The sequence below is a fragment of the Narcine bancroftii genome, chromosome 4 (assembly GCF_036971445.1).
Source record: "Narcine bancroftii isolate sNarBan1 chromosome 4, sNarBan1.hap1, whole genome shotgun sequence".
Lineage (NCBI taxonomy): Eukaryota > Metazoa > Chordata > Chondrichthyes > Torpediniformes > Narcinidae > Narcine > Narcine bancroftii.
Genome location: NC_091472.1, coordinates 227470831 through 227497941, shown reverse-complemented (window position 1 = coordinate 227497941; position 27111 = coordinate 227470831). Strand labels below are relative to the sequence as shown.

Here is a 27111-nt window from a genome sequence, read left to right as displayed (position 1 = left end):
TATTTGTTCGAATATTTCAGTATTATTTCTTAAACTATGTTATTTTTTTCTAATGGAATACATTTATTCATTTCTATATACCATTGTTGTATTTTCAAATTATCTTCCAATTTCCAGGTTGACATAATACATTTTTTTGCTACGGCTAGGGCTATCATAACAAATCTTTTTTGTGCATCCTCCAAATCAATTCCAAATTCTTTGTTTTTTATGTTACTTAGGAGAAAGATCTCTGGATTCTTTGGTATATTGTTTTCTGTTATTTTATTTAATATCTGATTGAGATCATCCCAAAATTTTTCTACTCTCTCACATGTCCAGATTGCATGAATTGTTGTTCCCCTTTCTTTTTTACATCGAAAACATCTATCAGATACTGTTGGGTCCCATTTATTTAACTTTTGCGGTGTAATGTATAGTCTGTGTAACCAATTATATTGTATCATACGTAGCCTCGTATTTATTATATTTCTCATCGTTCCAGAACATAATTTCTCCCATGTTTCCTTTTTTATCTTTATATTTAAATCTTGTTCCCATTTTTGTTTAGTTTTACCATTTGTTTCCTCATTCTCCTTCTCTTGCAGTTTAATTTACATATTTGTTATAAATCTTTTGATTAACATTGTATCTGTAATCACATATTCAAGGTTACTTCCCTCTGGTAAACTCAAATTGCTTCCTAATTTATCCTTCAAGTAGGATCTCAGTTGGTAACATGCCAGCGCTGTATCTTGAGTTATATTGTACTTATCTCTCATTTGTTCAAAGGATAAGAATCTACTTCCTGAAAAACAATTTTCTATTCTTTTAATCCCTTTTTTTCCCATTCTCTAAAGGAAAGGTTATCTATTGTAAAAGGGAGTAGCTTATTTTGCGTCAATATTAGTTTTGGTAATTGATAATTTGTTTTATTTCTTTCTACATGAATCTTCTTCCAAATATTGAGAAGATGATGTAATATTGGAGAAGTTCTATGTTGTACCAATTTTTCGTCCCATTTATATAATATGTGTTCAGGTATCTTTTCCCCTATTTTATCTAATTCTAATCTCGTCCAGTCTGGTTTTTCCCTTGTTTGATAAAAATCTGATAGGTATCTTAATTGTGCGGCTCTATAATAATTTTTGAAGTTTGGCAATTGTAAGCCTCCTTGTTTATACCATTCTGTTAATTTATCTAGTGCTATCCTCGGTTTCCCCCCTCTCCATAAAAATTTCCTTATTATTTTCTTTAACTCTTTGAAGAATTTTTCTGTCAGTTGTATTGGCAATGCCTGAAATAAGTATAATATCCTTGGAAAAATGTTCATTTTAATACAGTTTATCCTTCCTATTAGTGTTAGTGGTAGCTCTTTCCAATGCTCTAAATCGTTCTGTAATTTTTTCATTAGTGGATTGTAATTGAGTTTATATAATTGGCCTAGATTTTTGTTTATTTGTACACCTAGGTATCTTATTGCCTGCATTTGCCATCTGAATGGAGATTCCTTCTTAAATTTTGAGAAATCCGCATTATTCATAGGCATTGCTTCACTTTTATTTACGTTTATCTTGTAACCCGACACTTCTCCATATTCCTTCAATTTCTTATATAATTCTTTTATTGATAGTTCTGGTTCTGTTAAGTACACTATCACATCATCCGCAAATAGACTGATTTTATATTCCCTGTCTTTTATTTTTATTCCTTTTATATTATGATCTATTCTTATCAATTCTGCTAGTGGTTCTATAGCTAGCGCAAACAATAAAGGTGATAGTGGGCATCCCTGCCGCGTTGACCTGCTTAAGTTAAATTGCTTTGATACATGTCCATTTACTGTCACTTTCGCTAACGGTCCCTTATATAATGCTTTAATCCAATTAATATACTTCTCCGGTAAACTGAATTTTTGCAATACTTTGAACAAATAATTCCATTCTACTCTGTCGAAGGCCTTCTCTGCGTCTAAAGCAACTGCTACTGTAGGTGCATTATTCCCTTCTACTGCATGAATTAAGTTAATAAACTTACAAATATTGTCTGTTGTGCGTCTTTTTTTGATAAATCCAGTTTGGTCTAAATTTACCATTTTCGGTACCTGTTCTGCTAACCTGTTTGCTAATAGTTTAGCTATTATCTTATAATCTGTGTTTAGCAAAGATATTGGTCTATATGACGCTGGTGAGAGTGGATCTTTCCCTTGTTTTAGTATTACTGTAATTATTGCTGTTTTACATGAATCTGGTATGCTTTGTGTTTCATCAATCTGGTTGATTACATCCAGGAGGGGCGGCATTAATAAGTCTTTAAATGTTTTGTAGAATTCTATTGGAAATCCATCCTCTCCTGGTGTCTTATTATTTGGTAATTTTTTTTATTATCTCTTGTATTTCTACTGTTCCAAATGGTTGTGTTAATTTATTTTGTTCCTCTATTTGTAGTTTTGGTAGTTCAATTTTAGTCAAAAATTCATCTATTTTCCCTTCTTTCCCTTCGTTTTCAGTTCGGTATAATTGTTCATAGAATTCTCTAAAGTTTTCCTTAATTTCTTTTGGATTATATGTAATTTGTTTGTCTTTTTTCCTTGATGCCAATACCATTTTCTTAGCTTGTTCTGTCTTAAGCTGCCATGCTAGGATTTTGTGCATTTTTTCACCTAGTTCATAATATTTCTGTTTTGTCTTCATTATATTCTTCTCTACCTTATATGTTTGTAATGATTCATATTTTATTTTTTTATCCGCCAATTCTCTTCTTTTAGTTGTATCTTCCTTCATTGCTAATTTTTTTTCTATGTTTACTATTTCCCTTTCCAACTGCTCTGTTTCCTGATTATAGTCCTTCTTCATCTTGGTTACATAACTTATTATTTGCCCTCTAATGAATGCTTTCATTGCGTCCCATAGTATAAACTTATCTTCCACTGATTCCGTATTTACTTCAAAATACATTTTTAATTGTTTTTCAATAAATTCTCTAAAATCCTGTCTTTTAAGTAGCATGGGGTTTAATCTCCATCTATACATTCTTGGAGGGATGTCCTCTAGCTTTACTGTCAATATTAAGGGTGAATGGTCCGATAGCATTCTCGCTTTATATTCTGTTTTTCTTACTCTATCCTGCATACTAGCTGATAACAAAAATAGGTCTATTCTTGAGTATGTTTTATGTCTAGCCGAGTAGTATGAGTATTCCTTTTCTTTTGGGTTTTGTTTCCTCCATATATCCAAAAGTTTCATTTCTTGCATTGATTTAATTATAAATTTGGTTACTTTGTTCTTCCTGTTAATTTTTTTCCCCGTTTTATCCATATTTGGATCCAAATTCAGGTTGAATTTGTATGTTCCCTTGCGTATTAGCTACCTTCAAAAAGATATCTTGCATAAACTTTTGATCTTCTTCGTTAGGTGAATATACATTAAGTAGATTCCAAAACTCCGAATATATCTGACATTTTATCATAACATATCTCCCTGCTGGATCTATTATTTCCTCTTCTATTTTAAATGGCACATTTTTACTAATTAATATAGCCACTCCTCTTGCTTTTGAATTATACGATGCTGCTGTTACATGTCCTACCCAATCTCTCTTTAATTTCTTGTGCTCCAATTCAGTTAAGTGTGTTTCTTGGACAAATGCTATATCAATTTTTTCCTTTTCCAGTAAATTTAGTAGTTTCTTCCTTTTAATTTGGTTATGTATTCCATTAATATTTAAAGTCATATAGTTCAGCGTAGCCATTTTATACTTTGTTTATCTTCTCTTTCCGTTTTTCCATCATTACCTTTCCTCCTTTTCCATTTCTGTTTTCTTATTTTCAACTCTTTATAAGAGTCTTTATATCTTCTTTATCCCCAATCTCCCCTTCCCCTCCTGAGTTGTCCTTTATCCCTTGTCGGACAACCACATCTCCCCTCTCCATTTGGGTTTGCGAATCCACTCGCAAGCGTCAACTGATTTTGCAGTGACCGCTATTTCCCCCCACCCAGCCCCCCCCAGAAAAGATTTCACTTTTCATATGTAACAAAGGTCATTCTTTTAGTTCCCTCCTTATTCTCTCTATTCCATTACCTTCCCTTATTAATTCTTGTCTATACTATCTATATTTTCCTCTAAGTACAGATACATTCACGTATGCACATTGTCTCTATTCACTTTTATACCTCTTTACCCGCATACATATCAATCGTGATCATTTTTACTCTCATTACCCGTCTTCATCCCTCAGTCTATTTTTGTCTTTACCCACATACATATCAATCGTGATCATTTTTACTCTCATTACCCGTCTTCATCCCTCAGTCTATTTTGTAATTGTTCTGCAAATTTTCGTGCTTCTTCTGGATCCGAGAATAGTCTGTTTTGTTGTCCTGGAATAAATATTTTCAATACCGCTGGATGCTTTAGTATAAATTTATACCCTTTCTTCCATAAAATCGCCTTTGCTGTATTGAACTCTTTTCTCTTCTTTAGGAGTTCAAAACTTATATCTGGATAAATGAAGATTTTTTGCCCTTTATACTCCAGTGGTTTGTTGCCCTCTCTTACTTTTTCCATTGTCTTCTCCAGTACCTTTTCTCTTGTAGTATATCTTAGGAATTTTACTAAAATAGATCTTGGTTTTTGTTGTGGTTGTGGTTTAGAGGCCAATGCTCTATGTGCCCTTTCTATTTCCATTTCTTGCTGTAGTTCTGGACATCCTAGGATCCTGGGGATCCAATCTTTTATAAACTCCCTCATATTCTTGCCTTCTTCATCTTCCTTAAGGCCCACTATCTTTATGTTATTTCTTCTGTTATAATTTTCCATTATATCTATTTTTTGAGCTAGTAGTTCTTGTGTCTCTTTAGCTTTTTTATTAGATTCCTCCAATTTCTTTTTTAAGTCTTCTACCTCCATTTCTGCTGCTACTGCCCGCTCTTCCATCTTGTCCATTTTCTTTCCCATTTCTGTTAAGGTCATATCTATTTTATTCATTTTCTCTTCTGTGTTGTTTATTCTTCTTCTTAAATCATTAAATTCCTGTGTTTGCCATTCTTTAAATGACTCCATGTATCCTCTAACAAGAGAAAGTATATCCTTTATCTTGCCTTTCCCTTCTTCTTCTATTTCACTGTACTCTTCCTCTTCTTCTTCCTCTGGGTTGGCCATCTGTTGTTTCTATGTTGCCCTTTTCTTCTCTTCTTTCTTGTTTCCATTGTCTTCTGTGGTCTCTTCTTGCTGCAGGTGTTCTGCAGCTGTCGTTGCCAGCTGTGGAGATCGACTCCCCAGCTGGTCCCCCCTCCCGTTGGTGTGTTTTTTTTCATGCGCATGCGCGGTTGCGCACTTTTACTCGGCTCAGCGAGCCATTTTTGTAGTCCTATTTCTACCGACCTGAGGAAGCAGGCTTCTCTCTCCACAGCGGGCCTCTTCGGACAGGTAATGCCTTCTTCTTCCTCCGTTGTCTTCTCTTCCTCTCTTCTTACCGTTGATTTTGATTTTTCTTTTTTTGTCGCCATCTTCTTTCCACCTTTATACTCACTTTTCTTTAACTTTTATTTCTGTGCCTTTGTGTTTTCTCTTGTTTTTCCCGACTTTTCTGGAGAGGGCTGGAGTTCACCGTCCGGCCACTACTCCATCACGTGACTCCTCCAGCTCATTGCTTTTTATTGAAAGAGGTTTTGAATGCAAGAATTATATCTCATTACATTAGTATATAGGCTTAGCAAGACCATATCCTGGAGCATTATTGTTCTGGATAGCACAACCAGCAACCCTGGTTCAAACACAGTGTCGTTAGTAAGGAGTTTGTAAGTTCTTGCTGTGTTTACATGGGTTTCCCCTGGGCGCTACAGTTTCCTCACACACTCCAAAGACATACAGGAGAGTCGGTTAATTGGTTACAAGGGTGTATTTGGTCTGTGGGAGCCAGAAAGGCCTGTTACTGTGGTGTATCTTTAAATTATTTATTAAATTAAATTATGCTCAATTTTGGACTCCTTACCTTAAAAAAAATCCTACTGAAGTGGAAGTGCAGCAAAGATTCACAGGATTGGCTCTGGGGTAGCAAATCTGTTAATTAGGCAAAGACTGAGCAGGCAGAACCCTTCTCTAGGAGTTTCGAAAAATGAAAGATCATCTCAGTGAAAGAGAATTTTAGATGGCTTAATAGGTTAGATATGGGAAGGATAATAGCCTGAGCTGAAGAGTCGAGAATTCTAGATTGAGGGGTTTCAGCCTTAAGACAAGGCACAAATCATTTAGGCCAAAATGAGGAGAAATACCAAGTAATTAATATTTTCCATCAATAAACGCATTACTAAAAACCAAATTGGCTAGGTTGTGATTTGGGGTTAGATCCAAAAATTGGTGTGGATACAGGAGATCAGCCATGACCTCTATTGGAGCTGGGCTGAGCAGACTTGAAGTGCTTGCACAATATTAATGTTTCCCGTGACCCTGGTGAATTAAACTGCTTCCTTGGCAACATTCTGGCCAACAATTAAAATGCTCCAGTCGAAGCTGAGAATGCTAACACATTAATTTTGATTCATCTCCTGGGATTATTTGAGCACTCATTATTGTGCATCCTAGTTGAAACTTATACTGGTCCAGAAAAGGGTTGTAGAAGGACTTAACAACCAATAAGGAGAAAAAGCTTTCAGATGCAAAGGATCTTTGGATAACAATATACCGTATGCTGGATAAATTCAGCAGATCACACAGCAACCATTGGAAGTAAAGGATAAATAACATTTCAGGCCGGGGGGCCCAGGCCAGAAATCTTTGTTACCCTTTACTTCCTGTGGATGCTGTGTGACTTGCTGAATTTCTTCAGCACATTTGTGTATTGCAATAAATCCCAGCATCTGCAGATTTTCTTGTTTAACTCTGATCTTAGGAGAATGTCAAAATGGAGTTTAAAAAAAAAGATAAGAACAGAAAATTTCCGAGGACAGGAAAAGCTAATAATAGTCAGACAATCCTGCTTCAATCTCTTGGGCAGAAGATGCATTTGTCCTATCAGTTTGGAGAATCACAAGAATAGAAACATAGAAAATAGGTGTAGGAGTAGGCCATTTGGCCCTTCAAGCCTACACCGCCAATCATTTTGATCAAGGCTGATCATCCATGATCAGTACCCTGTTCCAGCTCTCTCTCCATATCCCCTGATCCCCCTAGTCACAAGTACTAAATCTAACTCTCTCTTAAATATAACTATGGAACCGGCCTCAATCACTTCCCGTGGCAGAGAATTCCATAAATTCACCACCCTCTGAGTGAAAAAATTCTTCCTCATCTCAGTCCTAAAGGACTTCCCCTTTATCCTTAAACTGTGACCCCTGGTTCTAGACTTGCTCAACATTGGGAACAATCTTCCTGCATCTAGCCTGTCAAATCCCTTAAGAATTTTGAACGTTTTATTAAATCTCCTCTTAATTGTCTAAACTCCAGCGAGTACAAGCCCAGTCATTCTAGCCTTGACGCAGGAAGATATTATGTGAACCATGCATAATGGGACAGCTTCCAAAATTATGAAACTATAAAACATAGATTTAATGGTCAAGGAGAGGAACATTAACTAATTTTGTTACTTATTTCTTCAAAGCATTCATAATTCAGAAAAATAATGCATAAAGGACTGCCATTTATGGACAAATTTTCCAGTGGACCCGCTTAATGTGCATTTGATTTTCTGGAATTTAATAAACAAATTGATATCCTTAATCCAGTATGTAGTCAGGGAACTCCTATCAGACTTACAGTGTAACAAGATTAATAGGGTAATAGGTTTGTAAATATTGCAGTCAATGGGCAGGGTTGCAAATTAACTTTAAATATTTCAGATCGTGTGCTTTAAGCTATAAGGATCTATTCATTGATGGATATTTTGCATCATTTGAACAGATTACTGGTAAATTTAACTTGCCAAAATTTCAATTTTTTAGATATTTGAAAGTCTGGAATTTTCTTGAATCATATTTCTAATTTCTCAAGAGTAGATGAGTTTTTTTTAAGCTTAATGCCTTATCATAAATGTTTAATACGCCAGCGTTGTCTCTGCTCCATCCTCAACATTCATTGGAGCGCTTTCATCCCTAACGTCGAAGTACTCGAGATGGCAGAGGTCGACAGCATTGAGTCCACGCTGCTGAAGATCCAGCTGCGCTGGGTGGGTCACGTCTCCAGAATGGAGGACCATCGCCTTCCCAAGATCGTGTTATATGGCGAGCTCTCCACTGGCCACCGTGACAGAGGTGCACCAAAGAAAAGGTACAAGGACTGCCTAAAGAAATCTCTTGGCGCCTGCCACATTGACCACCGCCAGTGGGCTGATATCGCCTCAAACCGTGCATCTTGGCGCCTCACAGTTCGGCGGGCAGCAACCTCCTTTGAAGAAGACCGCAGAGCCCATCTCACTGACAAAAGGCAAAGGAGGAAAAACCCAACACCCAACCCCAACCAACCAATTTTCCCCTGCAACCGCTGCAACCGTGTCTGCCTGTCCCGCATCAGACTTGTCAGCCACAAACGAGCCTGCAGCTGACGTGGACATTTACCCCCTCCATAAATCTTCGTCCGCGAAGCCAAGCCAAAGAAGAAGAAATGTTTAATATCTATTATTTACGAGAAATTATTATGTCTAAATCAGACATAGTTAAAATCAAAAATGCTTGGAACACGATTTAAACTTGACTAGATCAGATGTGGATTGGGACTCAATTCTTCAGTTGGTTAACAGTGCTTTGTTATGTGCTCGACATTGTCTCATACAATTCAAAGTGCCTCAAAGAGCACATTTGTAGAAGGCTAAAAATTGTCTCGCTTTTATTCCAATATGAGTCTCTGGTGTGCCAGGTGCAAGAGCGGAAAAGCGTCATTATTCATATGTTCTGGACTTGTCCTTGTCTAGAAAGATAATGGAGAGAGGTTTTCCATACATTATCAACAATGTTTAATATCGATTTAACACCGAATCCTTTGGTGGCCTCGTCCGCTCAACGGGAGGGAATGATTCTCCTCTATCTCTGGTTCAGAATCGTGCCATTTCTTTTGCCTTTCCTTTATGCGACATCATGTCCTGTTTGAATATGGAAAAGATTCCCAAGTCAATTCATAATTCAAATATAAGATTTCAGAAGTTATGGGATCATTTACGACTCATGATCTTACTTTATAATTTTACTCCAATGTAATCAAATTGTCTGACTTGTATCTTTTCCACATTCCTTATATTAACTTTTTTAACCTTCGTTTTACTTCAGTCTTCAGTCATAAACAGCATCTGGCATTGCGGTTAGGTCAGGGGTTAGAGTTTTTCTCCTCAACTCTTCTTCTTTCCTCTTTTTTTTTGCATTATTAGAGGGTTTTTTCTCAAAAAGTATATACAGGTACACGATCCTTTATCCGGAATCCTTGGGGGACAGTGTGCTCCGAATTTCAGAAAGTCAGATTTAAGCCCACCCTAATTGTGCTGCTGTATCCACCCCCATCCCCTTCCAGTTGCCATGCTGTCTCCCCCACCCCCCCCTACTCAGACTGCTGGTCTCCTGAATGCCTGACTCGCGCTGCCGGTCTCCCCCGTCGCCCGCCCGACTCGTGCTGCTGATCTCCCAGCCGCCCAACTCGTGCTGCTGGTCTTCCCCCCCCTCGCCCGCCCGACTCGCGCTCCCGGTCTTCCCCCCTCGCCCGCCCGACTTGCACTCCCGCCTTTCTCCCCACTTGCCGATTTTGGAGCTTTCCGGATTTTAGATGTCCGGGTAAAGGATTGTGTACCTGTACTCTTTAGAATATGAATTATGGATATGATTTACAATTTATGTGTGTTATCTTACTTAGTTTGTGTAACTGTCCATGGTATTTTATTGAATTGTATCCTTGAATAAAATCAATAAAAATATTTCAAAAATTTTTAAATATTTCAGATAGTATGCTGAAACCTCTGCTCCGGAACCCTTGTATTTTGGGGCACTGAGGTGGCAAAGGGAGCCATTACACCAATTACATTTGTCCTCTGTTTTAGGATAAATGGCCTATGGTCTGGATTTAGAAAAGTGAACCCTGTGCAGTACCTTGAACTGAACAAGTCCCATGTGAGCACAGGAGGTGGGAGAACAAATTCTTTCATTAGCCTCTTCCCACAGTTTCTCCTCAATTTCCATTTCTTGCTCCCATTCTGTCTTTATTTTGGAAAGTAAATGAATTTTAATTATCAAAATAGAGCTATAAATTTTTGAAATTATATCTCTCACTCACGGATTAGGTGATACTAGATCCTCAGGTAACTGAGGGAAGTTTGGGAAGACTTCAAAATAGTGTCAAATCTGAAAATAGTGAAATAAGTGTGATGCAGGTCAGCCATACATGTGTGACGGAGAAGTGAAGCTGCTGAGCACTTCATCCTTAAAAATCTTGAAGACATTTGATACCTTTAGTTTGCCATGTATTTTAAAAAAAAGGATAAGTGACTGAAGGTGCAAATAAGTGATTGTTATTTAAAGGACCATGAAGTGATGCCATGTCCCGCTTAAAGTGACGTCTAATCTGGTAGCAAGTTTTACCGTATTGAACATCACTGGATTGTCAGTGTGGTTAGAAGGTTTTGAGGGCAATGAATGGTGACTGAAGATGAGAATTTACAAAACAACTCTTCCACCTTACACCAGGAGAGTATCTAATTTCCTTTAAATAATTACAGTTATACATTATAATTAATGTTTTTTTCACTGCAGTTCATGAACCTTTTACAGCTTTGAAGCAACCTCCTCCCAGACATTTGCCAATATTCAACTTGGGTCATTGTTAAGTTCATTATAATCCAAAGTGGTTCAACACCTACATGTAAATGCAGATTTCATAGCACTTAAAAAGACAAGATGCAGCAGCACAATTACTGTTCAGTGCCATCACCATCAAACACAACACATTGCTGCAAAGATTACAATGATTAAAGTTAGTGCAAGGAACCTTTGCTTTGCCACTCAATTTTCCCCAACAATGAAAACAAGTAGACATTTATTATTGTGAAACACGAAAATCTACAGACACTAGGCCTTTTTTTTTATATATATAGTGAAATCCCACATTATAGCCAGCTCAAGTCAAGAAAAGACAATTATACCTTTTATGGTGACGACCTATAAAGCGGATCCTGCATGCCATGCCCTTTATGTACAGCTGAGTCGGGAGCCGGCTTCCAGAGCTGAAGAGGTGGGCGAGTGGTGCAGTAGCATTGCCCGCCACCGTGACGTGAAAACACACACTCCGAGAAGGGAAAGCGGACGATGTAAGCACTGAAATTGCGTCTCCCCCTCCAACCCCTGTTAAAACTTACTTTCTTCCAGGGGTGCAGGGCTGCCCGAGCTCACCAGAGCGCCGCTCCAGCACCTCACTGGGCCCCTTTGGGGCCATTCCACCATTCCATGGTGGCAGAAGCAATGGCCGTCTTAAATACCCATAATCTTCCATGCAGCTGGAACCACTCTTGTGTCAGTGCCAGTGCCTGGAAAATGCAGAGAGGTTCCAGCTGCGTGGGGGAATTATAAGTAACAAAGATGGCCATTGACTCCCACATAAAACAAAAAGAGGTTCTCATTAAAAAACCTGAGGACATTTCTGGGTGGCAGGAGGGAAATGGAGGCATACCCCTAGGGGAAGAACAATTGGAAACTCTTTGGGTCACAGAATCACACCAAAATGGTGCTGGAAGCTTTAATAGAAATATCCTGTTAATTAAGACTGACAAATTGTTCAGAAACAAGTGATTCTAAATATGAGGAAAAATATATGAACCATTTATATGAGCATTTAAAAAAAAAAATCACAATTAGCACGGACTTTCAGTATTTTACTTGAAATTAGCATTCATTTCATTTTTGTAATTGATCTGATTTTCTGCTTTTTGTGGTATTTAATCTAGGCATTTTAATAAAATGTGACCAAAACCAGAACTAAGGCTGAGCTCCATAGTGGGACACGCACACGATGGCCTTCAGCCCTTCCATAATCAATGGCATCCCGTGCTGTCCCCAGCACCAATCACCGTGGGAGCCCTGAGTGGTGGCTCCTGAGTCGTGGGCTGACAGCATCATCGTGACTTCATCAGCCCGTCCCTTTGTAGCCACTTTCACGGGAAATCCTTTTATGGAGGAGGGTGGAGCGACTTCACTCCACCTCAAAGTGTACCCCCCAGGCAGATGGAACCTGGAACAGTATTCAAGCAGTCTATCCACCTTTGGACCTTTTATAGAGCTAAGGGGCTACTGTGATTGCAGTGAAAATACAGAAAAGGTAAAGGGACTCAGCAAGTATCGTAGCATCCAAATAGGAGGTAAAGATACATAACCAATGTTTTGGGCCTGAGCCCTCGTTCAAGGTACAAGACATTTATTTTACTTCGTGATAGAGAAGTATCCATCCATCCTTAGCTGAACTCAATGATTATAACAATTTCAGTTGCTCCAATGATTAGTATCTTATCTGCACTGTTTAAATGGTCAAGAAATTGAAACATTTGCTGATTGCATGCAGAGTGGAAGAATCGAGTGGGGAGAAGGGGATGGAACAAAAGAGGAAAGGGAGATGAAAATAGGGAGGGGAGAGAAAGGGGAAAGTGGTCACTGGCCAGAAGGTGTGGTTCCTCCAGTTTACAATGGGATTCAGCTGTGGAGAAAGCCCAATACAGATAGATCAGTGTGGGAATGGAGCAGAAATAGCAGCCACTGGAAACTCAGGATGGATTTTGCAGACCAAGCATATATGCTCTGTGAAACAGTCAACAAGTTTGCACTTGGTCTCACTGGTGTAGAGGAGGATATATCAGGGGGACTGAATAGAGTAGATGAGGTTCACGTGAATTTCTGCCTCATGTGGAAGGGCTGTTTAGGACCGTGGAGGAGGTGTAAGAGTCAATGCTACACTTGCAGGAGAAAGTACCAGGGGTCACGGAAAGGTAGGTGGGAAGGGATGACAGATAAAGATATCATGAAAAGAGTGATCCTTGTGGAAGGTGGATAAGGGTAGGGTGGGGTAGATGTATCTGATAGGTGGGATCATGTTCCAACTGGTGGAAATGACAGGGGATGCTGTGCTGAATGTGGAGGTTGGTGGGGTGAAAGACAAGGTTGAGGAACCCTATCCCTGTTCTGTTTGGAAGGATGAGAGGCAAGAACGAAACTGCAAGAAATGGAGGAAACACAGAAGATGGCTCTATTAACCACAATAGATGTCCTAGAATAGAATCATGAAAGCAGATGTGATGGAGGCAGAGAAATTAGAAGAAAGGGATGGCAACCTTAAAGGATGTCATGCCACCCATTCTACCAGCCGAGGGAGTTCATTGCCATCATCCTGGTCACAGTGTACATTGCACTCCAGGCTAAAATCAGGTTGGCAGTGGAGAGACTGAGCACTGTGAATAGCAGTCATAAGATAGCACACCCTGATGCCTTCCTGATCATCTAATCAACTACCACCAACACAGCACATGAGATACCAGAGAAGCCAATTCACTTGATCACTGCTACCCCACCATGCCTACCGAGCCATACCATGACTGCACTAGTAAGTCTGACCACCTTCTATTCCCAGCATACAAGCAGAGACTGAAGGCCACAGCACCAGTGGTGAAGACAACAAAAATATGGTCGAGAGAGGAGGAGGAGTGTCTGCAGAACTACTTTGAATCAGTGGACTGGACCATATTCAAGAACTCAACCTTAGACTTGAATGAATATGCAACATGTGTCACCAACTTCATCAAGACCTACGTGGACAAGTGTGTGCCCATGTGCACATACCGTGAGTTCCCCAACCAGAAGCCTTGGGTGAATCAGAAGATTTGCAACCTGTTGAGGGCATTTAAGGCCAGTGATCCAGTTCTCTACAACAAATCCAGGTACAACCTGCAAAAGGTCCACTCTGAAAAAAGTGGCAATTCCAAAGAAAGCTAGAGACAGTGACAGAAACAAGCCAGCTATGGCATTACAACCTACAAAGTGAGGGTGAACACCATAGATGGGTGTGATACATCATTACCCAATGAGCTGAACACCAATGCCTGCTTTGAGGAGAACCCAACAGTGCCCACTAGAATCCCTGCAAAGGCCGAGGACCCTGTGATATCTGACTCTGAGGCCGACATCAGAGCATCCTTCAAGAGTGTGAACCCTCGCAAGGCGTCAGGCCCGGACGGCGCATCTGGCAGGGCACTGAAAATGTGTGCCAACCAACCAGGCAGAGTTTTCACGGGCATTTTCAACTCTCATTGCTGAAGTCAGAGGTTCCCACCTGCTTCAAAAGGGCATTAATCCTCCCAGTGCCCAAGAAGAGCGGACTGAGCTGCCTCAACGACTATCGCCCAGTAGTACTAGCTTTTATAGTGATGAAATTATTTGAGAGGCTGGTTATGGCCAGAATTAACACCTAAGTAAAGATATGGACCCACTGCAGTTCACCTGTTGTCACATTCTTTACACATTAGATGCAATATTGCTGGATCTCCGCTCAGCTCTGGATCATCTCAAAAACAGCAATTCATACATACGGATGCTCTTCAACAAATACAGCTCAGCCTTCAACACCATTATTATCTCTGTGCTGGTCAAAAAGCTCCAAACCTGGGCCTTGGAACCCCCTCCGCAATTAGATCCTTGACTTCCTCATAAGAAGACCACAGTCAGTACAAATTGGAAACAACGTCTCCTCCTCACTGATGATCAACACAAGCGCACCCCAAGGATGCATGCTTAGCCCACTGCTCTACTCACTATACACCCATGATTGTGCGGCCAGGCAAATTACAATGCTATCTACAAATTTGCCGATGACACCATAGTTGTTGGCAGAATCACAAACGACAATGAGGAAGCGTAAGGTGGGAGATAGATCAGTTTGTTTAGAAGTGTCACGCCAATATCCTTGAGCTCAACGTTAGCAAAGCCAAAGAGATGATTGTGCACTGCAGGAGGAAGTCAGGAGAAAACGACCCAGTCCTCATCGAGGGCTCAGTAGTAGAGAGGGACTAGAACTTCAAATTCCTGTGTGTCAACAACTCCACGGATCTGTCCTAGAGCCTCCATGTCAATGCAATCACAAAGAAGGCTCGCCAGCGGCTATACTTTGAGGTGTATGAAGCAGTTTGGTATGCTCTTGAAAACTACAGGTGTTACCCTGGAGTGCATTCTGGTTCAGAGATGTCAATACATAGGACAAAAAAAAACTCAGCCTGCGACATCATGGGGACCAGACTTCACTCCTAGATGCCATCTAGAATTAATGTCTTAAGAAAGCAGTCTTGATCCTTAAGAGGTCATGCTCTCTTCACTCTGTAACCATCGGAAAAAAGGTATAGGATCCTAAAGACGAGCACTCAGCAGCACAAGGACAGCTTCTTCCTCACTGCCATCAGATTCCTGAATGATCAATGAACCAAAGACACTGCCTTTGACTTTTTGTGCCCTATTTTTATTTATTTTGTAAGGTGGTTTATATGAATGTTTGCACTGTGATGCTACCACAAAACAACAAATTTTGTAACAATAAATTCTAATTCTGATCGATGATTCTCATCCGAGTAGATGTGGGAGTCAGTGGGCTTGTAAATATCAGTACACAATTTCATGATCCTTTTATGGTTATGTAATAAGACAAAAAAATGTAATATACATGAAATTACTTATCTTTTGCCTGCCTCAAGGCTAACAAAGATTCGCCATGAGCATTGCCCAATATCCCTAACAATGAGAGAATGAGAAGCAAAAGAGAGCCTGTTCAGAAACTCCTCCTGTCCGTGGATTCGCCTCTAGTGCTCCCGCAGCCTCTGCAGCCACACTCACTCCAATTCAAATCATCGGCAACCCGAGTTCCAATCCAAACGTACGACACAATCAGGAAGCCTTAAGTGCCGGAGGCTTTTTGGGTGCCCTTTTTGCTACCAGAACCCTCTCGAATCCAGGCTGAGCCCATCTCCATCAACCCACACCACATGTGGATTCTTCAGCTGCTGAGCTCCTCGCTGGTCCACTGCCATTGTCACTTTCACGTAGGGTCATCTACTATACTTCTCCTCCTCCTACTTCTGGTGCCCTATGCACTGCTTCCTTAGAGTCTACAACCCCTTGTTGTCCTCTGCCAAACACAGGTGCTGCCATCTTGGGCATAGATCTCCAAGGTTACAGGATGTTTAAAAAAAATTGGCTCCTCTAACATGCTGTTTAAAGCTTGTATAGAGCTGTCGGTATCACGACTAGGGAGCAGGACCCTGCGGAGAAGTGGTGTGTCTCTGCTCCCTGCTCTCCTGGGTTCACACCAGCAGCAACGCTGCCATTACAGCCACTGCGGCAACACCGCCATTTTGTTTTTCTTTTTAGCTTTTTTTCTCATCTCCTGAGATAGAGAGAGATCTGAAAGGGGAGAGATGTCCGAACATTGCATTGGTGTGAAGGCTTGTTGGGTTGATAAAATTGACGAGTTCTGCATGGATGCAAGAAGCATCCCAAATAAAATAATCAATGTAACAGAGGAAGAGTTGGGGGTGGTACCGAAATAGGTTTGGAACAAAGACTGTTCCATGTAGCTAACAAAAAGGCAAGCATCACTTGGACTTTAAGGAAATGAGAGGCATTGAAAGCTCTTGTCTGCTGCACTGATAATAGAAGGAATTTTTTCACATCTTTTCTATTAATCAACCGCCCTTGTGAGAGATACTTCTACTACAAGGAACACATGTTCTATTGCCGTTTTCTGCTTTCAATACAATTTACCTTTCACTCAACCTTGAACCAATTTCCAGCATGACCTTCAGACTCCATCTGAACCATGTGAGTGCAAGGAAAACATGAATGTTAGAAGTTCTTCAGTTAGGATCATACCATATACCTCACCCTCTCCATGTCAGCAGCTCATTTCTATGCACGTAGCACAACTTCCCTGCCTACAGTTAAAAATCTAGTCCAGAAAACAGGCTGAAAAGTGATGCAAGATTTGATGAGTTCAACGCACAGGGGAAAAAAAAAGAAACATGCAAGTCTAAAGAGGCTGTGACTATAGTCAAAACACAAAAATGCTGGATGAACTCAGCCAGTTTTGCAGTGTCCAAAGGTAAAGATATATTACTGACGTTTCAGGCTTAAGCCCTTCAAAGTTTGAGTGAAAAAGACAATGCAGACTGGAAAATTGCTTCATTGAGCTCTGTCCGCAATAGTATGGATTTCCCAGTGACCACCCATTTCAATTCCCTGCCCCATTCCCTTGCTGACTTATATCTATCCATGCCAAACTGAGACCACCCACAAATGGAAGGACCACCAATTCATCTTCCATCTGGGCACCCTCCAACTGATGACATTAATATCGACCTCCAGTTTCCCTTAGAAACCACCACCCCCATCTTCTTTCCTCTGTTTCCTTTCCTCAAGCTCTGTCTCTCTCTCTCTCTCCTTTCAGAGCCAAAATCAATTCTCATCTTTCCTCTTATCATATCCAATTGACACCTTTTGCCTATTGGTCTGTATTCTTCCCCTTTTCTCCCCAGCCTTTAATTTAGATGCCTGTCTTTTTTCACTAATACCTTGAGGAAGGGTTCAGGATCGAAACGTCAGTAATATATCTTGACTTCCCATGGACACTGTGAGACCAGCTGAGATCCTCCAGCATTTCTGCGTTTTGATACAGGAAAAGAAAACAAGGTTAAACGATCTATTGTGCCGAAAGTATTTGCAAGCAAGAAAACATGATTTGGAGGGGGACTCCAAAATCATGGCATTCCAATATTATCTTCTATCTTTGTCCTTCCAGACTGCCAGATTTAAGGGTTTAGGATTTGGTACTGGAAGTCTTAGCAAATTAATGCCATGTGCAAAGCACATGGCTCACTGCAGCCTCCATATGCTGCTAAAGGCAATAGTAAATGCTCAGAGAGGACAGGGTGCCAGTCAAATTGTCTTCTTAGCCTTGTCCAGTGTCAATCTGTTGAAGTGTCATTGGATTTACACATCCAGCAAGTCACAGTTTTAACTTGCAGACAAAAGCAATACTTTCTGAGCATGGGTTGTGTGCTCAGCACCTGCCGCTGGTTACTCATTTTGATCTGCATTTGTAGCCACAGAACTTGTGAGACATCCTATTACATTTTCAGTATGTCAAAACCAGAGTTTTGATCATTGACACCCGTGATGGTGAAATCATTGAACATCAAAGGGAAATGGCATAGTTTTGCTCAGATATCCACAACTAGTCATCTCAACTGCTCTAAAGACTAGCTTTCCAATTTGTAAACCAGGTGCTCATTAACAGGACTTTGCAAGGGTAACAGGGCTAACAATGCCTTTTACTGGTCCAAAGCTATAGGAGGTGTTTTTCCTTGGGCAGTTTCAATCTTATCACGGGTAATGTGATTGTCTGATTAAATTTTGTAGCTTGCTGGGCCATTTTAAAAGGACAGTTGAGATTGAACTACACTTCCAAAGTATGTCGATGGAGTCCACGGAGGGGAGGGAAGTTTTTGTTGCGTTCTGAGCTGCATTCACTACTTTCAGGAGCTTCTTTTGACCTAGAACAGAGCAGCTCCCATACAACGTTGTAATGCATCCAGCAAGTATGCTTTTGATGGTGAACCCGTAGAAGTTGTTGAATGGCTGGGGGAAGATGCCAAACATAGTTTTCAAAGAAAGTAGAGGTGTGGATGTGCTTTCTTGATTGTTGTGCCAATGTGCTTGTCCCAGGTCAGAATATTGAAGATATTTATTCTCAAGAACTTGAAGAAGTAATGCGACTTCAGCACCATTAAAGTGGACAGGTGTGGACTCTGCACTCTCTCCTTAAGTTAGTGATCATCTCATTTGCCTTAATGACATTGAGAGAGAGGCTATTATCTTGGCACCACACCATGACACTTTCACTCTCTTTCCTGTTATTCAACTCATCATTATTTTATACCTGGGCCACCACTGCTGTATTGTCAGAGAATTTGAAGATTGAGTTGAAACATTATTCAGCTGTATAGTTATGGATGTAGAGGGAGTAGAGCAGTGGACCGAGTACCCATCCTTGAGCAGCACTGGTGTTGCATGTTATCACAGAGGAGAGGTTACCCATATCCATTGATTGTGGTCTGTTGAACAGGAAGTCAAGGATCCAGTTGGAGAGGGGAACACTGAGGTTTGATCCTGAAGTTTTGGAATATGTTTGCTGGGATCTATAGTATTGAAGGCAGAGCTATAGTCTATGAACAGTAGCATAACACATTGTTGGATCCAGATGTTCTAGGACCTAGCTTCGAACTTGGGGGATGGCATTTGCTGGACCTATTTGGCCAATAGGCAAATTGAAGTAAGCCAAGGCTGGTTGGTAGGCTGGAAATGAGGCCATGACCAGCCTCTCAAAGCATTCCATGATAGTGGATGTCAAACCCATCAGTCAGTTGTAATTTAAGCCCATTATTATGCTCTTCATCAGAACTGCATGATAGTGGTCTTCATAGTGGGAACTTTTGGCCTGTTGTATGGAAATTAAAGCTGTCTGTATATTTGTCCACAAGATGATCTGCACAGGTTCTTAGGCACATCCCAGGACACCATCTGGGCCAGTCATTTTCTTGCCACCAGGCAGCCCTGACTTCAGCAACAGTGACTATGGGTGAAACATCACTTGCGGTTACACATGCAGATGTCTCCTTCCTGCTTGAAGAGAGTACAGGTCCACCTCATCAGGGAGTATTGCGCTGTTGCATTCTGCGTTCCTGGTTCTGCTTTGTATTCTGCATTCTCTGCCATAGTTGCCACATGTTGTCCTGGGACACAAACTTTGTGATTGAGTTGATTAGGGAATAAAAGGTAATAGAAGTCAGAGGAAGTAGTGATCATAACATGACAGAGTTCTTTTTCAAATTTGAAAAAGAAAAGCTGGTATCAAATGTGTCAATTTTTCAGTGGAACAAGGAATGACAGTGGTATGAGAGGAACTGGCCCAAGATGAATGGAAAAGTAAGCTGGATAGGGGGGGATGGCAAAGCAGAATTGGATGATATTTCTACAAGAATTAAAGAAAGCACAGGATATATATATTCCAAGAAAAAAGGAAAATTATGAATGGAAAAATGGCACAAATGTGGCTAACAAGAGAGGCATTGGAATTGATTTTCCAGAAATAATAGATTCTGGCATTGTTCTGGAGGATTGGAAGGTCACAAATGTAGCTCCGCTGTTTAAGACAGGAGGGAGGCAGAAAAAAAGGAAATTAGTCTGACATCAGAAGTCAGAAAGTTATTGGAGTCGATCCTCAAGGACAAGGTTATGACATACCTCGACATGCATGGCATGATAGGCCCAAGCCAGCATGGTTTCATGAAGATCTTCCCAGACCAACATATTGGAATTTTTTGAGGAAATCTCAAGTAGGATGGACAAGGGAGAGGCAGTGGATGTTTTGTATTTGAATTTTCAAAAGTAGCCGCATAAGAAGCTACTTAGTAACATGAGAGCCCATGGAATTACCGGAAAGATATTAGATTGGGTGAATCATTGACTGATGGGCAGAAAGCAAAGGGTAGGAATAAGGGGATCCTGTTCTGGTTGGTTGCCGGTTACTAGTAGTTTTCCGCACAGGTCGGTGTTGGGGCAGCTTCTTTTTACAATGAATATTGATGATTTAGATTATGGATTGAATGGTTTTGTGACAAAGTTTTCAGATGACACGAAGATAGTTGGTGGAGTAGGAAATGTTGAAGAAAACAAAAAGGTTGCAGAGACTGGGACAGCTTAGGAGAGTGGGCAAAGAAATAGCAGATGAGATACAATATTGAGAAATGTACAGTTGTACATTTTGGAAGAGGAAATAAACAGGCATATTATTATTTGGATGGGGAGAAAATCCAAAATTCTGAAGTGCAAAGGGACTTGGGGATCCTCATGCAGGATAACCTAAAGATTAACAACCAGGTTGGATCAGGAGTAAAGCAAACAAATGTTATTTTGACATTCATTTCAAGGGGAATAGTGTACAAGAGTAAAGAGGTATTGATGAGGCTCTATGGGGCATTAGTAAGCCCTCATTTGGAATAACGTGTGCAGTTTTGGGCCCCTTATCTTAGAAAGGATGTAATAATGTGGAGAGAGTACAGAGAAGATTTACCAGGACGATTCCTGGAATGCAAGGGCCAACATACGAGGGATGCTTAGCCACTCTCGGACTCTCTTCATTGGAGATTATAAAAATGAGAGGGGATCTCATAGAAACATTTTGAATGCTGAAAGGATTAGACAAAGTAGATGAGAACAAGATGTTTCCCTTGGTGGGTGAATCCAGGACAAGAGGGCACAAACTTAGAATTAGAAGGTACCCACTTAAAACAGATGAGGAGAAATTTCTTTAGCCAGAGGGTTGTGGATTTGTGGAATTCATTGCCACATACAGATCATTGGGGGGGGGGGGGGAGTTTAAGGGGGAGATTGAAAGGTATCTAATTAGTCAAGGTATCAAGGGATATGGGGAAAAGGCTGGGAATTACATGCGAGAACAGTTTAGCTCAGGGTGGATTTGCAGAGCAGACTGAATGGGCCGAATGGTCTACTTTTGTTCCTTTTCCTTGTGATCTTGTGAATACTGTCTTTTGGTGTCTCCAATGGCCTTTGGGAGCTTAGACTTTGATTTCTTATTGAGAGCCTGGTCTTAATTTGAATAGCACTAACCTCTCTTCAGCAGTGACAACTTCCTGGTTTATCCATACGAGAACAAAGAAATATCTTTATCGTTTTCCTGCTCACCTGAATGTGAAGCAGGTTTCCTTCCCATTTGTAAACCAGGCAGATTTCAGTCACCATTATAAATTTTCTTTGTATTGCAGATTTAATTAACTTAAGTTAAATTCTTCAGTTGCCATTGTGCACCATCAACAAGTCTCTCAAAAGCACACCCAAGCCTCTTGTTCATTAATCTTGTTAATTATGACAATTTCCAAATACTCGTGCAAATTGTGACCAAAATAATATGGTCTCTCATTTTTCTTCTTTGCGTGAAACGGAAGGTCACAAACTTCATTTTGAAAAAAATAAGCTTTTACCGTTTTCTCTGGCTGCAGCAACAAAACCATTTTCCCACTTTGTTACTTAACTATGTCACTCTGCATTAGCATTCAACACAGTAAATAAGTGTAATTTCTCATTTATAATCTGTCCCATTTTAAACAGAAAATGGGAAATTAAGTAAACGACTAATTACAAACCAGAAGTTAAATATTTTCTTAATTTGTGATTTTGGGGGGGTGGGGGGGGGTGGAAATCTCATGATTCATGCTGGATGCACCCTTTATTAGCTCCGTTACAAAATTTTTAAAAACCTCCGTTAAAATAATCTTTTCTTCACTTGTATTCGCCGAAATGAGTAAGAAAAAAAAACTTACCTCAGACCCAAACTCAACTGCTTGGCTAATTTAGTCAATTAGTATACTCTTTATTAGAAATTTAATAGTTTTAAAATGATGTGACTCTGAGATGTCAGACCTTGCCCCTGTTACTTTTTCTTTTCTATTTTCTTTCATTTTATCTCCCTCTATTCTCTGCTGTCTGTCCCCTTTTCTTTCGAATCTGGGGAGGTGACACTTGGAGAAGAGCGACTCTCCTTTTTATTTTTTTTGGATGTTTTTCTATAATTTTATATTATTATTGTATTAATTGAGTCCTTTATTCCGTATTTCCTTAAAACTTAAATAAAATATTACAAAACAACTGATTAAAAAAAATTCTAAATCATTGTCTCAGGCAATCTTCTCCTTCAACAGCGTCAACTTTTAAAAAGTAAACAACCATTCATCTGCGCCAGCCAAAAATATTTCAGACATGCACAGTATTTATTCTTCACAGATTCCAGACATGCCAAACATTCCTCTCAGCCAGGACAGCTTTAATTATTTGAATGTTGAGGATTGGTTTCATATTTTTAAAATAACTAGAAGCTTTTATATTATTGAAAGATGACAAGGACCTCGAATCCTAGGAAGAATGAACACCAATTTTGTCAGTTTAAATGAGCAGACAGTATCAGATTCAGGGAAAAACTGAAAAAATGCTGCAGTCGGAGGTATTGCCTTTCAAATGATTTCCTTCTCACAGCATCATTGAAACTCTGAAATTCCCTTTTCAAGCCTTTCCTGCTCTTTCGCTTCTTAACATGTTGTTTGCAACCAATGACTTTTTTTTTTAAATTTTTTTATTTTTTACACCATAAATCACATTAGCCATGATTTACACTATTTCTTTTTCACACATATACAGTGACTTTTTCTCCCCCCCCCCTTTCCTCCCAAACCACCCCCCCACCCCCCCCTCTCATCCATTTTAGTTATACAATCTAGGTTGCATTAAGCCAGTCAGACAATGTTGTCATTCAACAAAATTACACCAGAAATTCTACTGAGTCCATTCTTTTCTTTCCTTCTCCTTCCATCAACTTAGGTAATGTTTATCCCCGGTAGGTTTTCGCTATTGTATTTAATGTAAGGCTCCTATACTTGTTCGATTATTTCAATATTATTTCTTAACCAATATGTTATTTTTTCTAATGGAATACATTTATTCATTTAAATTTGGTAGTTTCTTCCTTTTAATTTGGTTATGTATTCCATTAATATTTAAAGACATATAGTTCAGCATAGCCCTTTTATATTTTGTTTATCTTCTCTTTCCATTTTTCCATCATTACCTTTCCTCCTTTTCCATTTCTGTTTTCTTATTTTCAACTCTTTATAAGACAACATTCCTACAACATCCAACATTATCCTTATTCTCCTATTTCTATCTTATTTATCCCCAATCTCCCCTTCACCTCCTGAGTTGTCCTTTAACCCTTGTCGGACAACCACATCTCCCCTCTCCATTTGGATTTGCGAATCTACTCGCAAGCGTCAACTGATTTTGCAGTGACCGCTATTTCCCCCCACCCCGCCTCCCCCAGAAAAGATTTCACTTTTCATATGTCACAAAGGTCACTCTTTTAATTCCCTCCTTATTCTCTCTATTCCATTACCTTCCCTTATTAATTCTTGTCTATACTATCTATATTTTCCTCTAAGTACAGATACATTCATGTATGCTCATTGTCTCTATTCACTCTTATACCTCTTTACCCGCATACATATCAATCGTGATCATTTTTACTCTCATTACCCGTCTTCATCCCTCAGTCTATTTTTGTCTTTACCCACATACATATCAATCGTGATCATTTTAACTCTCATTACCCGTCTTCCTCCCTCAGTCTATTTTTGTAATTGTTCTGCAAATTTTCGTGCTTCTTCTGGATCCGAGAATAGTCTGTTTTGTTGTCCTGGAATAAATATTTTCAATACCGCTGGATGCTTTAGTATAAATTTATACCCTTTCTTCCATAAGATCGCCTTTGCTGTATTGAACTCTTTTCTCTTCTTTAGGAGTTCAAAACTTATATCTGGATAAATGAAGATTTTTTGCCCTTTATACTCCAGTGGTTTGTTGCCCTCTCTTACTTTTTCCATTGTCTTCTCCAGTACCTTTTCTCTTGTAGTATATCTTAGGAATTTTACAACAATAGATCTTGGTTTTTGTTGTGGTTGTGGTTTAGAGGTCAATGCTCTATGTGCCCTTTCTATTTCCAATTCTTGCTGTAGTTCTGGACATCCTAGGGTCTTAGGGATCCACTCTTTTATAAACTCCCTCATATTCTTGCCTTCTTCATCTTCCTTAAGGCCCACTATCTTTATGTTGTTTCTTCTGTTATGGTTTTCCATTGTATCTATTTTTTGAGCTAGTAGTTCTTGTGTCTCTTTAGTTTTTTTATTAGATTTCTCCAATTTCTTTTTTAAGTCTTCTACCTCCATTTCTGCTGCTACTGCCCGCTCTTCCATCTTGTCCATTTTTTTTCCCATTTCTGTTAAGGTCATCTCCATTTTATTTATTTTCTCTTCTGTGTTGTTTATTCTTTTTCTTAAATCCTTAAATTCCTGTGTTTGCCATTCTTTAAATGACTCCATGTATCCTTTAATAAGAGCAAGTATATCCTTTACCTTGCCTTTCTTTTCTTCTTCTATTTCATCATACTCTTCCTCTTCTTCTTCCTCTGGGTTGACCATCTGTTGTTTCTTTGTTGCCCTTTCCTCCTCTTCTTTCTTGTTTCTATTGTCTTCTGTGGTCTCTTCTTGCTGCAGGTGTTCTGCAGCTGTCGTTGCCGGCTGTGGAGATCGACTCCCCAGCTGGTCCCCCCTCCCGTTGGTGTGTTTTTTTTCATTCGCATCGCGCATGCGCGATACTTCGCGCATGCGCGGTTGCGCACTTTTACTCGGCTCTGCGAGCCATTTTTGTAGTCCATTATTTACCGACCTGAGGGAGCGGGTTTCTCTCTCCGCAGCGGGCCTCTTCAGACAGGTAAGGCCTTCACCTTTTTCCTCCTTTGTCTTCTCTTCCTCTCTTCTTACCGTTGCTTTCGATTTTTCTTTTTTTGTCGCCATCTTCTTTCCACCTTTATACTCACTTTTCTGTAACTTTTATTTCTGTGCCTTTGTGTTTTCTCTTGTTTTTCCCGACTTTTCTGGAGAGGGCTGGAGTTCACCGTCCGGCCACTACTCCATCACGTGACTCCTCGCAACCAATGACTTTGATCAAACTTTTGATTACCTGTCTAAATGTTTCTGACCAATTTTTTACCCTCTATTCTATATTAGCTTCATGTCATCATATTTATTCAAATTTCAAGGATTCATCCCTCAGTTTCTAATCTCTTCCAATCATATGGAATGTAGACATTCCAATTCTGTCTGTTTGCACATTCTTGATCATCATTTTCCTACCAGCATCTTCAGTTGTCTCGCAGTTCAAATTAAAATATCAAACTTAGTGCAACTATCTCAAATATACCATCCTTCAGATAACTCTTAAAACCCTGTTCAAGCTTTGATCACTTACCCAATTACTTCATGAGTAGTAAACAAATAATTTTTAATAACACCCTTGTGAAGTGACAAAAACTGATCGAGGTTAAACCTCTGTTAAATCACTGATATTTTAACTTGCTTTTCAGCACCGAAAAGATGGGCAATGTGGATTGTGAAAATTCTGGGGAGTTGATTGTAACAGCATGAAATAAAGTCTATGTATTAGCCATAGGTATTTGATAGGTCTGCATCCATTACAATTGTACCCAAAATAATTAACAGTAACAAAAACAGGTCAAAGGCAAAATGGCATGGTTTCATAAAACTGTTAGTGCAAAGTGAAATCATTCAGGACTGACCCTCAGATTAGGAAGTTAAAAGGCTGCAAAATAGTTGACATACAAACCTATTGAGGCATGATGGGTCCCCTTCTCATTAAACCAGTGGAAAAAAAGGTTTTATTTTTAATGGTTTATCTAACAAAGCTTACAAAGGCTAAGCTCCTACCCCAACCTTCTAATGGCCCACCAACCCACCAAAAATCATTTTGTGAATCATTGCTGATATCACTGGAGACTGTTTCAAGCCCTTTTCACACTGGCACCTCGTCCCAGTAATTAACGGCCAATATACCGGTTAAGGGCCCAGGGTGAAAGCTCCTTAATCAGCATGCAGGCGTCAATCATGCCTGGGATGGACCACCTAGGTAGGTTGCATCATCCCTGGGGTCACCTGATGCCTGTGTGCTGATTTGCCCAGTGTGAAAGGGACACCTACTATCCAAGGACAAAGTAGTGATGTGTTGATTACATTTTTGCGTGAGTGCAGGAATATGAAGGAAACAAAAGATTAAAAGGTATAAACTTTGTCGAACTATATAAACCTTTATAAATCTCTAAAGGACCATGGGAAAGTCACGGGGTGGGGGGGGCGGGGAGAAAGAGAGAGAGAGAGAGAGAGAGAGAGAGAGAAAGAGAGAGAGAGCAAGCGCACAATGGCAGACCTGCCCTCCCAGAATTTAGTAAAGCAGAGAAAAGACTGTTTGTACAGAGCACTCACGGAGGGGAGGTCCACCTTCATTCTTTCCCACAGTCTTTAGAAATTGTCCACTATTTCCACTACCACATTCCCACAGTCCTTTATAAATTTATAAAGGGTTATATAGGTCGGCACAACAACAGGGGCTGAAGGGCTCATACTGTGCTGTTCATAATGCTTAATTATGTAATAATTAGACATGATTAATT

At 39.8% G+C, this 27111-nt stretch overlaps 1 protein-coding gene and 1 long non-coding RNA gene across 3 annotated transcripts in view; both read right to left on the bottom strand.

The window, feature by feature from the left end:
• The window catches only part of slx9 (SLX9 ribosome biogenesis factor), a 176598-nt gene that overhangs the window by 69531 nt on the left and 79956 nt on the right, over positions 1-27111 (bottom strand). The window lies entirely within an intron of this gene.
• LOC138761674 (uncharacterized) overlaps positions 8562-27111 on the bottom strand; it is a 35059-nt gene continuing 16509 nt past the window's right edge. Inside the window, exon 2 of the long non-coding RNA XR_011356424.1 lies at positions 8562-9049. This is a non-coding gene — a long non-coding RNA (uncharacterized lncRNA). The remainder of the gene's footprint in view (positions 9050-27111) is intronic.